The 14,604-nt window shown below is 38.7% G+C and overlaps 1 protein-coding gene across 1 annotated transcript in view; it reads right to left on the reverse strand.

The window, feature by feature from the left end:
* SLC16A7 (solute carrier family 16 member 7) overlaps nucleotides 1–14,604 on the reverse strand; it is a 112,574-nt gene that overhangs the window by 45,496 nt on the left and 52,474 nt on the right. The gene's annotated exons all lie outside the window — the stretch shown is intronic.

A 14,604-nucleotide genomic window follows, 5' to 3' on the forward strand; every position in this document is an offset into this window, starting at 1 on the left:
AAATGGCTCTGCTGCCACTTTGCAGCCCCTACAGGCAGAAAATGTTCATTTCTCTGTCCCTTGCACAGTCAACTTACTCATGAAAACAGAGTTTATAATGGAAACTTTTTTTGCCATTTAACTATGGCTAATATTGTTGCTGTCTACTACAAAACCATCTATCTATAGGTGATAATTATATGGCCTCCATCACGGTATTATTTGAGTATTTCACAATTTTAAAATGTATTTATTTGAGCTGAGTGAAATTTGGTATTTTTGTCCTGCAGGAATTCTAACATTTCAACATTTTTTTTCATCTTACATTGGGGTGAAATTTGAAATTTCAAAATTATTGATGGAAAGAAAATGTAAAACAAATAGGGTTTTTTTTTTTCAAAATTTTCATCTGAAATGAAACATTCTGACATTCCCACAATCAACATGTGTCTTTTTGTTTGTTGAAATGATTTGAAATGTTTTGTTTCAGTAATTTCAACAATAAGTTGTATTTCCATTTCCATGCTGTGACATATTGTCTTATGGTAGTTGTAGTTTGGAAGCATGACGCTCCCAATATTCTGTAGTGAGACTCCTTAGCAGGACTGCATCTGCCATAAAGCAACCACACCCATGTGACTCCCACGATATACCCCACAGCTCAGTCAGAGGGGCATCCCTGCATGGAATTATGGGAGACCCCCAGAGAGTCCAGCCCCTAGGAAAGAATTGGGTCCTGAACCTCAGCTCCTATAAGGCAATGAGTGCATGATAGGGAAATGTAATTTCATGTTGAAATGACTCATAATGTAGCATTTCATGTCATATCAACAAACCCAAATGTTTTCATTTGGGGCTGAACAACCTGAAATGAAACGTTTCATTTAGATTTATCTAACAGAAAATCAATTTTTTTAGCAAAATCTTTTTTTTTTTTTAATTTATGGAAACTGAATTTTTTGTTGAAAAATAATTGTGACAGAAAATTCTTTACCAGTTCTAGCATTTATTCTCACAACCCCAGTATTATCCCTATTTTACAGATGAGGTGTTGAGGCACAGAGAGACTAAGGCCTTGTCTACATGACAAAGATAAGTCAATCTATGTTAGGTCGACTTACAACCACTGCATTAATTACTTGTGGTAGCTGATGTCCACGTGTCGGTGGTGCGTGTCCTCACCAGAAGCGCTTCTACCGACCTAAGAGGGGCAGTGTGGGGAGCTCAAAGCCTGGTCTTTCAGGTCTGCTTGCAGCTCTCTGACTGAAGCCTGGCTACCCCACAGGCTCCCAGGCTTCCGGTAGGCTGCCCCTCACTCCTCATTCCTCCAGATGCTCCGGCTTCTCATCCTACCCTCCATCACCCCACTCTCTGTGGGAGCCAGGCAACCTTGTCAATTTCGGCTCAGCTGTGAAATTAACAAGGTTGCCCTGGCTCAACAGAGAAACTGCCCAGGCTTCTCCCCCTTCCCCACCAGGAGTGAGGTCTAGTTGTCCGGGCTTCTTACCCCTCTCCTAGACTGACGCAGGGTCCGGCACCCGGGCTTCTCGCCCACTCCCAGCTCTCCAGGGATGCGGAGGGCAGCGGGGCTCTAGCTGCTCAGGTTTCTTATCAATTTCACGGTTCTAGTGGAACCATGAAATTGACAAGAATGACAGCCAACAGCCAATGTAAGGAACACAGTATCTACACTAATATTACATCACTTTAACTACACCAACATAAGCCCTGCACCTCTTGTTGAGATGGTTTTATTATGTTGGCATAGCAGGGAGTTATTTCAGTGTCCCTATAATATCGAGGTGTCAGGTCACCCTAGCTGAAGCAGCATAGTATTTAAGGCACCCAGAGTTGCATGGCAGGCAATGACACAGCATCTTACTGGTCTACTCTGAATCCCAAAGCATCACAAGAGGATTTTACTCATCCTTCAAGATCATAATGAACTGTATTGTTTTCTAACTCAGTGCTGAAAGAAAAAGGCGATGGTGAGCAATCCCATTAGATAATGTAAAGATTTAAAATTTTAAAGTACATTTTACCTGGAAAAGATTTCTTTCAAGATTTAAGACCCACATAAATGGGAGCAAAACAAAAAGCAGAAATAAGTTTAGCAGCAAATAGGTCTTATACTGAAGAGCTTAAGCAAGTGGATACCCAAATGAGGAGCTCAACTCCACCATTCCTCAAATACTGCACATCTTAGCTGTTAATCTTCTCTATTTTATTTATTTATATTTTGCTTTGGCGTGAGATGATTAATAGTTTATATATAATATAATGTTACTTCATTAAACAAGTGGGAATAAATAACAAAGATGGAATTGCAAGAGTACCTAAGAGAAGCAGGCTACTGAAGATAAACTGGTGTAAGACTCTGATCCCAAAAGCACTTGGACACCTGCTTAACTTTAAGCATGTGTGTAGTACATCATAACTAAGGATAAGATTATGTCACAGAAGTCATGGATTCTGTGACTTCCAGAGACTTCAGTGACGTTTTCCACTTCAGCCCTGAGGCAGTGGAGCTGGAGCTGTCACCTGGCAGGGGCTCTGTAGCTCTGAGTTGCCACACGCAGTGGCGGGACCCTGTAACTCTCAGATGCCGGGAGCAGCAGGGGGACCCCACAGCTCTGAGCCACCATGGGCTTTGGGGTACCTGGAGCTCCAGGCTACCAGCCCTGGAACTCTGAGCTGCCTGGGCAGCAGGGGGATCTGGATCTGTCAGCCACAGCAGTGGTGGGTGCAGGACCCCCACCTCCACACCGCACAGCAGAATTTGGGGCTCTCATACCCCCATCAGCCCTCTTTGTCACAGTTATTTTTAGTAAAAGTCAGGGACAGGTCATGAGCTTCCATGAATTTTTGTTTATTGTCCATAACCTGTCCCTGACTTTTACTAAAAATAACCATGACAAAATCTTAACCTTAATTTTGAAATCAATGGGTCTACTCATATGCTTAAACTTAAATGCATGCCTAAATGTTGGCAGGATCAGAGGCATAGTGAGCTCAGGATCAGGCCCACAGTTTGGATTGAGTCTCAGGAAGCTATTTTACATGCCTGAAACATCAGCACAAGTTTGCAGATGAAGAGTGTCATTCATCAGTGTTTCTCCCAATAGGTCCACTATCTGATTCCCTATTTTCACCTTTCAATTTTTTTCAGTAGCAACTAGTTAGACCAGGGTGGATTTGTTTAAATCAAAGCAATTTAAGTCACCAATTTTAATCATGATTTAAATCAGCAAGCAGGAAAATTTGATTTAAATAATCAATTTTAATTGTTTTTTGTACTTTTTAGCTTTTTTTCTAAAGAAAGATTGTTTCTTTACCTGGTACCATTAAAACATGTTGCTTTGTAATTCAATATATCTTTTAAACTAAATCAGGTGCTTCTTTTTGTTAATCAGCAGGATACAGTATATCCAGATATTTTTATCTCTGGAATTATATAGCTTAACTTACATTTATTCAGATTCTTAATTTTTACATTTTTATTATATTAGGAAATGGTGAACAATACATTTTTTATTTACTAGATGATTAATTTTTACTTGTAATTTGTGTCAAGCTCTAGTTGGATGGAAATTCAAATTTACTTTAAAAAAAAATGAAAATGACCGCACCACACCTTAAATGGGAGGAGGAGCCATTGTCTTGCTTGCTGGGAGGAAGGATATAGCACTTTACAAGTGGGTGTGAGAGAGAGGCATAGAAATGGCTGCAAATGTAGAGTGGGTAAATGTGGCGACGTTGACTCATCCTCCAGAGACCAGAAGGGCTGGGGAGTTGATAAAGGGCAAGCGCACCGGGAGAAGCCCATTTTCCTTGGATTAAGCAGAGCAGCACCCACTCCACCCTTCCCTTGGAAGTGGCAAAATACCAGGTTTGGTTGGAACCTGCTGTGAGCATCGCACTAGCCACTCCTTTCTCAGGGGGCTGGAAATAAATTTTTCCTTCAATTCCCGATTGGTGATAGTAGAGTGGGTTTCTTTTCTCCTTCCTCACAGCAGGTTCGGGAGTGGGGGGATTTTGTTAAGGTCAATAGGAAAGGGAGTTAGGCTATGATGTCACAACTCATTACGTGAATGTGGGGCAGATGAACAATGCAGATATTCCAGAGGAAAGACATACAGCGATCAGATAAATGGCTTAGTAAAGGATTTAAAGAAGGTGTTTGTTAAAGAAATGGAATGGAGGGCAGGGCACCTATGACTGGTATGGCAGGAAACTAACTCCTCCTCCCCTTCCTTTATAGCCCACCTTAACCCTCATTCAAGGGGTAGGGCAGGATGGTAACATCCCAGCAATGGGTTGGCTGGGGACCAGGACAGAAAAAGGGAATGTTGGCAGAAGTCCCTGAGGTAGATATTGAAATAATCATGCAGTTCCCGCACTGTGCTCTTTTATCTTCTGGGTAGTCTCAGACATCTAATAATAAAGTTGTGGCCTGATTAAACCATACCCAGTATTTTATATCCTTCTTTCCTTACCTTAAATGTTCTGAATATATAAGACAAAAAGTTTAACCATACATGTTGTGTATTTAAAATGAACTTGTTTACTAAACAAAGGAAGTATTATCTGTAGTTAGTGATGGAAACTGATTGTTTCCGGTCACTCTGTCCTTCAAGATTTCAGAACTAGAAGATCTCATCCTCTCACATCAAATTTTTATTCATAGATTGAAGACAAAAACAAGCTTTCTTGCTTTTTCAATTCCCAATTGGTTTCTTAACTTTGAATTAACTAGACCTTGAACTGAACTACATTATGAAGCTGAAATGAAGAAAGTATTCTCTTTATATCTCAGAATAGGCTACTGTTGTCTAAAGCTGGCTTAGCAGCTGAAACTCTGGTTTCAGGCACTTAGCTGGTGACTTCCAGCAGTTCAGTGGTTTGACTTACTTTAAAACTTGGCTGCAGTGTTGTAGCCGTGTTGGTTCCAGGATATTAGAGACACAAGGTGGGTGAAGTAATATCTTTTATTGGACTAACTTCTGTTCAAGTTACAACTTACCAAACTTTCAAGTTACACAGAGCTCTTCTTCAGCTCTGGAAAAGGTGGGATTTTTAGATTATAATAAATTTAGGCCTTAACATAGGTTGTGAATTTAAATAATTTTATTTTTAATAACTAAACCCATATTTAATGTCAATAAAAACAAACAAACAAAAACATCTGACAAATTAAAAAGACACTGATTTTTATCCATCCAGACCTAAATTAATATCCCAGAATGTATTGGTTTCAATTTTAATATCACCTGCAGACTCCTCATCAATACAGTATGATTTTCCCAGTGTTAGTTCTTCAGTTTTACTGCATTGTGCTGGGCAGGGGTCCAGAAAACAAACAAACAAGAACCTCAGTCTCACCATAAGTAATGTCATGCTTGCCCTGTGCTTCCTTTAAAACTTTATGCAGTTCACTCATACCTTTCAGGATAGAAATTATGGTGTCTCCATTCCCTTCCAGATTGCCTGGTTTCTGCAAAGGGAATCTCTAGTATCTCTCCAAATAGAACCTATGTGCAGCAACTAGGGAATTAATTCATAGCACCTGTGGAAATCAGAATCATTTTTATTAGATGTATAACTAGCAGTTTAGGAGCTTAACTTTAGGCATTCACATTTGAAGAATGTGACTGCAGGGTGCCATTTAGGCACAGACCAACTGAAGAAGCAGTTTAGGGCATAACAACCGTGGGAGAAGTTAAGGGAGGGATTCTACCTCGAAGAGACAAAATTCTTACTTGATTTCTCCTGCATCTGGGGAGGGCACACTCAGAGCTATAACCCTTCAAGATCGCTCTCTCAGCTGTGCCAATCCTACCCAGCAGGCCATTGCAAAAGAGCTGTGCCACTTTCTCCCTGTCCATTTAGAGCAATGTGTGCACCAGGGAAAACAGGGAGCAATCCCTGCACTTCCATGCTCACAGAGACTCTGGTGTGTAGCCCTTATGCAGATTGTGCAAGGTGAGGAAATTCATTATGCCTTCTCTATTGTTCACATGCTTAAAGGCCAAACACATGCTAGCACTAAGAAATATACAAGGTGAAGATAAAATTCAAGCCACATTAGTATTTCCACAGGGGTAAAAAGCTTATTCTTATAAAGGAAAACAGTGCTGACTCAATCTGTTTTTGTTTCTGAAAAGTCAAAGAAGGCATCACACTGAACTGCAAAACATAAGATGCCTCATACCATCAGAGGAAAATTGGTGTGGCCGACTGATACTGACCTTTATAGGGAAATGATTGGGGACTCTGCTCCATATAAAGTGAAGTATGTTCAACTTTTAAAGCACGCAGTAAGCAGAAGAACTGATGACAGATCCACAGATTTCAAGCTTCACTTGATCGATCGACTACAGAGGAGTGTAATCTTGGCAGTTCATTTGGATTAATCAGCAGATACATCCAGCTGTGCTATTTTTAGTGGGTGATGTGATTTAGGGAAATTATATTTGTAAAGAACAACAGCTCAGTGAACAACTTCAGCATAAAGTAGATAACTTTATGAGCTCTAGCAAGTTGTAATGGCACCACAACAGGTCTCCCAATTGATAAAGCTGTGCCATTGAGAAAGAAACATTGTGAAATGATATACAGGATACAAAATACAAAGTCAGATAGCATATGGGCTTATTGTTTTGTGCACCAAGAAATTCTGTCATCTAAAAATGTGTTCAGAACTTCACAAAGAGAAAAGTTGGTCTTGTGGATAAGGTATTAGACTAGGGCCAGGCCTATATTTGAATGGCTTTGCCAGTATAGCTATACTTGTATGCTGTGCCAGCAAAGTGCTCCTAGGGTGGATACAGCTTACACTAGCAAAACTGCACTTGTGCCACTAAAGCTTATTCCACTCCCTTCACCAAAATAACCTATACCAGCAAAAGCACAATTTTACCAATATAACCGCATCTACGCAAGAGGTTTTTTCCGGCACAACTATGCCAATCACAAATCACATCTGATCACACCCTTGACTGAAGTAGCTATGCTGACAAAATTTTGTGACTCTGAAGATTTGGGTTAAACCATTCTTCTGCCACAGACTTCCTGTGGCACCTTGAACAAGTCATTTAATCTCTCTGTGCCTCAGTTCCCTATCAGTAAAATGGATATAATAATATTTCCTTTCCACCCCTCTGTCTGTCTTGCGTACTTAGATTGCAAGCTCTTTGGGGATGGGACTGTCTTTTAGTGAGGCCCTGATATCAATTGGGGTCTCCAGGTGCCACTGGAATATAAATCATCATAATCGCAAGAACTTGAAGAGAACAATTAAATTGTAAATTTTGTAAAATCAGTGCATTTAATTATAATCATTTCAAACTTTTATACAGAGAAATGGGAACAGACCACATTGCTCGCAGAAGTTATCACGAGGGAAATTCTTGCAAGGGGTGTTAGAATTAGGTGAAGAAATCAACATCTTTTTTCACAACTAGAAAGTTGTCTAAGTTAATCACATTCTTTGATCTGGTTGTCAAAGCTAGCATAGCTAGAAGAAATATTTCCTCATCTGAATAAACGTAATGCAAATCTGTAGTACAACTGCTTCACTGGTTTTTGACTTTAGAAGAAACATAGCCTGTCAAAACTTGTGGGGAAAAAGAACATCAGACTGGTCATATTCCTTGTTACTTCTGAAATTCTGAGAGAAAACAATGCACAATTTGCTTTTAAATAAGTAGTTATAATTAATCATTTGGCAATGGTGAATTTAAAATTGACAGAGTACTATAAAAATGACACATGAGAAGGATTTGATTGAATTGAGAAACCCTTTGCAGTAGCTATTGCATGTGATCTCCCCACAGAGTAGGAAAACTAGTTAATTAAATTAACTGTTAGACTAGCCTCGGAAGCCAGGTCAACACTATCTCAATGTTTGTATTTTGGAGTTCCCTCGGGGTCAGTACCCATCTCTCACTAATGAGTCCATGATCTACTTACTCCCACTATCAGTCACATATATTTATGAAAGACAGTACGATTCTTCTGAGCAATAACAGCCATTTGACTCTGACTTGGAAACAGCTTACAAATGAGCCTCAGTTCAACTCTGTTCCACTGAAATATACTCTTCAAAAATAAATGGGCAAATACATCTTACTGATTCAAAAACAATGGAGCAATCGTGCTTCATAATAGGTACTCTGTGAAGTGTTACGTTTATTATTTCATTCACTGTAGTAATATGATTACAATAGTATACACAGCATGATAGATAGACTTTTCCTTCCCCACGGTATTTTCTTGGGTGTCTGCCTAAGTATCTCGGGATTCCGTATGCACTACACCATTGTTTCTCAACCTTTTGAGACCCATGACACACTTATCATAACTATGAGCATTGTATGATCCTTGATATGATGAACTGTATGGGAACTAATCCAATATTATTAGTACACACAAAGTAAGCACGCTTTACAAGTTGAATACACATATCAAAGGACAAAACTTGTCCCTTGATATCTATCTTAAACAAACCAAAGGTTTTAGTCCCTCAGAGACTGTACTTTATGGTGGATTCTATTTATTATTGTTTTTCAGTGACTGGTTACTCAGAAAAACTTGGGACAGGAATAAAGAAATTTTATTTTTGGATAGAAACACTGGTAGTATTAGCACTTAGCTGATGTAAGTGTCCAGTTTTAAAAAAAGAAGAAGAAGAAGGCAAGTAAAATTGGTTATGGTTGGAAATTGTTGTTCTCCTGAATGATAAATAAAATAATTCATGTTACATGGATGGATGTAAATGTCAATGGTTTGAACAAGTCAAGCCACGTAAACAATTTAACCTGAAAACATATTTTATAGTATACACGGTATTGTCATTTATCACAGTTTTTTGGGGGACGGGGATTTGGGGTGATAATTTCGTGACATTTTAATGTTTCTATATTAATTATTTATAATTATGATAAACATTATAACAGAAGAGAAAATCAGATGGTATTTCTCTCAATAGCAGCATAGTCCTAACTGTGAAGCTGGCCTCCCACAGAAAGCTCAAGCGACCCTATGGAGAAATGATTATTGAATTCGAGCCCAACATGAAGATCAACATGAAAGGAAAAATAGCAGACAGATATTATCCACGTTTAGAGTAATCTGAAAACAGCAACATTAAATAAAAGTCACCAGTGAAGGCCCTTTGGACATTTCTCTTCCTGCGTCCATTTAAACAAAGGTTTTCTGTGCATTAAGCAAGCTTGAGGATTTAGGAGGATTGCTATCATAGTACTTAGAAAACTGTCCTACAGAGTACACTTTCAATCTTATTAGCAAAGTTTTGGAAATGCCATAGGAAGAAGAGGTTATACTAGCCTATGAAGGATTTCTCTGGCTTCTTTAACCTGCAAGTCTTTTTTAAATTAAGCTACTGTAAGTTTATATTCTTTTTGTTACTCTTGAATCTTCTTTTCTTGTATTTCTCTCAATTTGTTAATAAGACTCACAATTCTCTGTTCTTGTGTCACCTCATTATGACTCCTTTCCCTTTATCAGCCGTCTCAAATTAACTTGACATAGATGTTTTACATATATTTTAAACTAAATGTGAACTATTCCCTCATGCCCATGAGGCATTTGGAAAGTTGATAAGTTCCGTTTTCAAGGACACTCTAAATTAGGTTATTAAAATTCAACACTTTGCATATTCTGGTGGAGAATATAGTTTTGTCCCTCACAACAAGGGATATAGGTCAGGGCAGAGAAGTTTCTCAATCACCTTCTCCTTGTCCACTCAGATTTGTGTGCCAAGCTCTATAAAAATCAGAAAAACCTCTCAGTACTTCAAGGGAAAAATCACTGGAGCCTAGCACTTGTGTAAAAGTTAAAAATGCAGCCATCTGTTGTTTGTGTTACATGGATTTTGCAAACTGTCATTTCCATAGAGCACGCCATTTCATCTTCACAGCAATATCACTGAAACACCCACTGAGGTAAAATTGCAAATATTTTGAACATAACATACGAAAAGTTATTTTCCCAATTAATATTTGACAAAGACACTATGAATACTTGTCTGTAGGTTATTTTTGAATTGTCATCTGAACAGACCCTTTCAGAGTTCGATGCTATATAAAAATAAGTAATCTAAAACATAGATAACTTAAGACAGAGGGGAAAAAAGAGCAGAAAAAGTGAAGTACTGTAAGTTTTGTCTACTGTAAGAGCCTATCTAGTGTAAAATAGTAACAACTATTACTTAAGTTTCTATAGCATCTTTCATCCAGAAAGATCACCAATGCTTTTTAAATTATCTGTGTAGAAAAATCACTTCAAACTTAGAACAGAGATGGCTCCTTCTCTGGGTGAACTGTGGCAACTCTTCAGGGGATTCAGTCCTGCTAGATGCTGATCCCTCAACTCCCATTGAAGTAGAAGTTGAGACAATGGGAGTTAAGGGCACTTAGCACTGCTCAGGTTTAGGCGAGGACACCATAATACATTGCCATTCCTTTCTATCATGTCTGTGGGTCTTTAATTTTAAGTACTACCAGTACCAGTGCAAAAAAAAAAAAAAAAAAAAAAAGTATTTTAATGAATAAAGGCTATATATGCAACACCATTTTGTCTTACGCTAAATAGTATTGTCTGTTTTCTTGTGAAAAGTTATCAACTAATGGAAGGGGGCTTTGAAGTTGTATATTGAAATGGCTATAATTTTATTGATTTATTTATCTATTACAACCATAAAACACCCAAACACTTTTCATTGATTGAAATGTTTAATTCTGCTGGGCTGAAGGTTTGAAGGTTTAGATCTTAATGATGATTTGCTATCTCTATTAATCTAGCATCAACCCCAAATAGTCATTATTGGGCTACCATGGAATTTTATCAGTGAAGAAAACAGTAGCAAAACAGAGTCTACTAGCAAAACCAAATATTATTTCTCAAGGAAAACTAACACACAGGGTCAGATATGTCTGAGGTGTACTGAGCTGTCACATGGAACTGGCTTCATAGTTGTCAATAAGGGCCCTATCAAACTTCTGTTGCAGACAATGAGAATCTTTACACTGACTTTAATGGGAAGTGGATTGAGCCCCGAGAAGGCAACCATTTGGAAGAAGCTTCCTGTTTTGCTGCAGCCACTTTTTTGGCAGTTAATGCTGTGCAGAGTGAAAAGTGAATTTATGAAATAAAGAGAGAGCAAAGATTAAAGCTATACTTATATAAATATAAAAACAGTCCATGAATAGAAATAAGTTGCACAATAGCCATTGACACATAAGCCCCACAACATCCTGTGTCTTGGCCTCTTGTAAAATAAGTTTGGTGGCCTCAATCTTAGTCCCTTGTGGTCAGGAGTCCATCACAAAACCATCACCTTTAATTTAACACAATTGACAGTTTCTGCTCAAGAGAGGCAGAAGAATGAGTTGCCATGGAGACTGAATTACTGTTCCTCTCCAGAGAGGATGATTCAGACTGCACAGGCTGAGCAATATAGGGAGCTCTCACTGCCACTGGCTGCCCATTTTCCATGTACCATGATCACACAGAAGACTTTGTTTTCAGGGTTAGTAATTTAATAAATGTGAAGAAAGAAAGAAAGAAAGAAAGAAAAAGAAAATATATGTGCTCATTGCTAAAAGTATATAAGTGTGCATTATATCAGTTTGAGATGGGGGAAAATGTTTCATATTGATTTAATTTATCCTATTTGCCACCTCTGCTTAGTGCTTTCCTAACAGGCTGAACACTATGCTTGACCTATTTGCTGGAATTCACCAGGACTCCAGGAGACCATATGGATTGCCAGATGGCCTGCTATAATTTAATGCCATTTATTCTAAGTATGAAGTAAGTGATAAACATAATTAACATTCTTTTAGCTCCTTACTGGATGCCTTTTATTAGGTTCATTTTTTTCAAACATTGAAAGGTAAGTTAATATCTCGTTACTGAGACACAGATGCCATGTAATTACTGCAAGAGGCTGCGGCCTCTAAAGCAAAGAACCTCTGAATAGGTTCTAACTTACTCAGTGACCCCACTGAGATGATTAGTAGGCTGAATGCTAAGACATAATGAGCATATTAAAATTTAAGATTTTTTTCAGGTTACCTTAATTAGCAGTGTGATAAACAAAGTGTACCAGAAACATTTTAGATATACCTATTGCACTTCATAGGAAAAAGTTCAGCTTGTACCTCCTGCTTATTTCAGATTACAGTACATCAAATGCTAGAATGCAAACATAGCCATACCTAGAGAGGAAAAACAATAGATTGGTTTCCTTCTCAAATGTTTTTCTTAGAGCTTGCCTATTTCATATTCTGCCAGTGATTGTCTAAATGGTCTATTTTTTAGGAAGTAGTTACAGTAGCTGTGGCTTCAAAGAAAGTTTATATTGCCCACTGTTAGTATTGTAAAACCGTATTTCCATAACAAGACATCAAAATAACTTTATACGGTTTTCTTGTGCGGACATTATTTACATTGACTGAGGTATGTGTCGGTTAGTCTAGACTGAATAGGAAATTAGCAGGTTGTCGGCCATTGGATTTAAACAAATACTAAATAAAAAAATAGGTAATAGCATGAACTTTTTGTGCTTTGTAGACTCCTAAAATGAGTACTCCCATTGTTGAATATAATATAATATGCATTTGTACTATTAATAATTAAGGGACAAACTGAGAGATGATATAGATGGTTGTGAAAATTAAAAGTAATCGCAGACCAAAAACACCACTTACTTTAAGGTTGCAAGATAAATCTGCCTTTACAAAACATTGTAGTGATTAGAGGGGCATGTTAAAAACAGAAAGCTAGACTCCATGCCCCTAGGAGACCCTGCACAGAAGGCACAGCTCAGGGGAAGAGAAAGCAAAAATGGCTTTAAGAAACGTTTGCACCTCCCAGATTCTGTATGGAGCAGAGGCTAATACAAGAACCTCCAGCCTTAAAGAATAGGCATAGTACAAAGTACTATGCAGGGGTGGCCAAACTTACTGACTCCCTGAGACTCTCCTCCCTGCTGGGCAGAATCCTCTAGCCCCAACATCCTGCTCCCCAGTTTGGTAGGTGGAGAATGGGGGGGGAAGAGGGGTCTCCGCGAGCCACACTTTAACACTTTAACATGAGCATGTGGCTCATGAGCCAGTTTGGCCACCCCTGGATAGTCACTCCATCTCCTGTCCTAGTACTGCCCCTGAACATCCCAGGCCAGGGGCTGTGAGGTCTACGTCTGTAAGGAAAAGGGCTAGGAGCTTACTTTGTTAAAAATGAAAGTGTATGTCTTCAGCAATCACTTAATGGGCTATTTTAAGTTTTACTGTATTACTATTCAGGTGTCACTTATGAGAAATATGGGGGTACTCTTTAATAATGAATACTGTATCATGATCTGCCACTGGCCTTTTTCAGTACAAATATCTTCTGACTGAGTGTTTCCCCATAGATGGCCATCTGGAACATTTCAGACAGGAAGGAGGAGATGTCACCTATCAGCTGCCGCTTAAATGTCATTAAATTACAATGCCAGAATTACTGGCTCTGACAACCCTGAGCTAGTCTCCTGGACAGCCTACAGCACTAGTTTGATCGGGGGTCGGGGGACAAGCCCCCAACACCTAAAGAAGCCTCCAGGAGAATGAAGAAACCTGGCAGGGTTTTAAAACACACTCCAGGATGTGGAGAGAGACACTCAGACAGGGTTGCCAATATGGAATGGTAGTACTTTAGGTAAGATAGAAATAGGTACATATGTAAATATGAAATATGTACAAGTTTTATTTTTAATCCTTTTTTTCTAATTCATAAATACCTTTTCTAACCTTAAATACAGTTACTTGTTTGTTTTCAAGAACATGGCGTCAGCTCTCAAAGGGAGGAAATGCAGGTGCCTGAAACTCAGCAGGACTTGCAAGGTGAAAGGCAGCTGGTATACACAGGGAGTGTTCTAGGTCTTGGTCTAAGAGTGGAATAATTATGAGATTCCATCCGAAACAGGTAAGGGCAAGAGGTCTAACACCTGAAGGGAAGCACTCTCAGAGACAGCGCAGAAGGGACAGAGTGGCAGCTAGCCTCATAAACTTGACATTAATATCTTCAGAATTTTCTAAATGTAAGCTCAATCAGCTAATATTTGGTACTGGGAACTCTTGTGAGGCCCTGAGCATCAGTGGCAGCTGAGAGCACTCACCACCCTGTCTCAGCACATTGCAGTATCAAGACCTAAATCTGAACTAAATGAATTAAGGGAACAGACTGACTAAATTTTTATTACCTTCCCTTATATGTATGATTTTTTTGTTTGTTTGACTGATTTTTTGAGGTGGGGTTTTTTTGGCTACAGAATGACAAAGTTAGAAGTCTTTTTGAAGAATCTTTTGTCCAATTCAGGACAAATATAGTAGACCAACTTTACCTTGGTTCCCGAGCTAACCCTCAAAAGTTCTGACTGATATTACTTTGTGGATTTAAAAAGGATCAGGAATTGGTGCAAAAATTGGGTTCATGATAAAAACATAGATACAACCTTAATTATGGAATAGCCACAACTACTCCATAATAAGTCAGGGTATGGTGGTGAGCGAGTGTGTAAGCAGGCAACAGGAATTCACTTTATATTATTTAAGACTACAG

This window comes from Emydura macquarii, unplaced genomic scaffold (assembly GCF_026122565.2).
Source record: "Emydura macquarii macquarii isolate MOO-44397 ecotype Brisbane River unplaced genomic scaffold, CSIRO-AGI_Emac_v2 contig_2636, whole genome shotgun sequence".
In the NCBI taxonomy this organism is placed as follows: domain Eukaryota; kingdom Metazoa; phylum Chordata; order Testudines; family Chelidae; genus Emydura; species Emydura macquarii.